Source organism: Hakea prostrata, chromosome 1 (genome assembly GCF_041222555.1).
Source record: "Hakea prostrata isolate BN-2017 chromosome 1, UWA_Hpros_2, whole genome shotgun sequence".
Taxonomy (NCBI): domain Eukaryota; kingdom Viridiplantae; phylum Streptophyta; class Magnoliopsida; order Proteales; family Proteaceae; genus Hakea; species Hakea prostrata.
Genome location: NC_142600.1, coordinates 47,014,405 through 47,016,610, shown reverse-complemented (window position 1 = coordinate 47,016,610; position 2,206 = coordinate 47,014,405).

Below are 2,206 nucleotides of genomic sequence, written 5' to 3'. Positions count from 1 at the left end.
GAGGTAGAAGTAGATTAGAGAGAGAGTGAGATATTACATACCTTGGAGAAGAGATTAGAGAAGAGAGACAATGATTCTTGTAGAAGATCATCACCCAAGCCAAGGAGGAGGCTTAGAGGAGCTTTCCCACGTTCTCAGATGTTGAAATGAATGAAATAATGATTTAGGTTCGAGGTTTCACTTAAAAAGGAGAAAGGAATATCCAAAAAGCACCTTTTTATTCGAATCTGGGCTTGTTGGTCGATACCTTTGGTTGATAGTATCGACCAACAGTATCGATTAATAGAGTCTCAATAGAATTTTCAGGAATAGTTCAGCAACTTCGAACAGGGATTCGGATGGCTATACAAGGTCAAATTGAGTGAGGTTTTCTCCTACAAGTCAATACAGAAGTCTAGTTTCCAGAAATACATTTTGATCAAGCATGGGAGTTCATTAGGTCCACCAAATAAGCTCACCTTCTTCGATGCGCAAGCAGGATTTCCCAGACATAGTTCAGCAACTTCGGACAGGGATTTGGAGGGCTATATGGGGTCAAATTGAGTGGGGTTTTCTCCTACAAGTCCATAAAGAAGTATAGTTTCAGAAAGTGTAATATTTTTATCACAGGAGTTCATTAGGTAGTTCAACTAATTCACCCCTCTTCGGTGCGCAGATTCGAAACTAACACTGACAATGCTCTCAAGTGAGGGGCATCATTGTCAATGTCCATGGGCTTGGGCTTTGACACCAAATCATCAACCAAAAGGTTCCACAAGGACTTTTCCCACCACTTTGGGCCATTGGATCTATAGACAATACAATTTCCGGGCCGGGTCAGGGTAAGGATAAGGCCGGACATGGCCTCCTAAGGCTTTCAAGGATAACAACATTGAAATCAAGGTCCAACTTGAAGGTCTAACATTAAACGAGTCTTTCTGTATCCCAAAACAAATAGGATATCCCGGGCTAGGTTTGGGCTGGATTTCACATGTGTCAGTAATAGTGGTGGTAACAAAGCTTTTGCTTCCCTTCCTTCCGAACAGTCGGATAGTGATAACAAAACCCTAATTGTCCTCTGGCGTGAATTTGCTAAAGTTTCCCAAAAAGGTTTAGAGAGAAAAACCAAAACTCCTTCTGTCCTTCCTAAGTTTGGATCTTCCAAGACTCCTAGGGTAACTGCCGAGTCTTCTAGGCAGTCTGAAACTTCCAGGTCCGGATCTGGCTCTGTTCCCTCTTCTTACAAGGAGGAAACCCTTCTTTCGGCAATCCAGGATTTTGATTTTCCTCCCTCTTATCAGGTTAGGGCTCCCCATCCTAATGAGAGGGTTGATTCAATCCTTCCGGGTGAGTTTTCCCTGTACATAGATGCACTGTAAAGCGGGGTTCGCTTTCCCTTTTTTCATCCTTTGTTCTCAGCCGTTTTGAATCACTGGGACATTTGCCCTGGAATGCTACTTCCCAATAGCTGGCATCTCATCGTTGGCTTCTTGGGTTTGTGTTTTGAACTTGGCATTACGCCATCTCTTTCTCTTTTTCTGCACTTTCATATTCTTTCTATCTCCCATCCTTCGGCCGGGTTTTTCTGTCCAAACGCAATAAGGCTGAACTTGATTGGAGGGGCTGCATTCTTGCCAAAGGAACTTGCCCTTCTAACCACAAAAGATGGCGCGAACGATACTTTTTCTGTCGAGCGCCTCAATCAGATCTCAACTTCCTGATCGTCTGGAAACAGTGTACTTCCTATTCTGAAAGTAATCGGGGCCTTCCCTTATCCAAAGAAGAAGAGGCGGCCATCAGGAAGATCAAATCCATTCCATGGTATCAATAGATACATGGACTTGAGGTGGAGTATAACTCCATCCTTCAGTACTGGGGCTTGGCTCATTATGAGCTTCTAAACATCATCCTTTAATTTTACTGAAGTGATACGTCTTTAATTCTGACTCTTGTTCTTCTTTGCAGTGCCTCCAAGAATGAACCCTGAGAACCTGCGAGTGAAGGCTGCTAGGGCCGTTGTAACAGCTGAGCAACGGTCGCCTAGAGCCTTAACCATTGATCAAGAGGCTTATGTTCCCTCTCTCGACCCTTCATATAAGGGTATCAGGAATATCAGGCCGGTGGCTGATGCTTCGGGTAAAGGGAAGAAGCCGATGGTGGAGAGGTCAAATGTCTCCTCCTCCGCTCAAACCAAAAAGAAGCATGATACAGTTGATGCTTCCTCTCA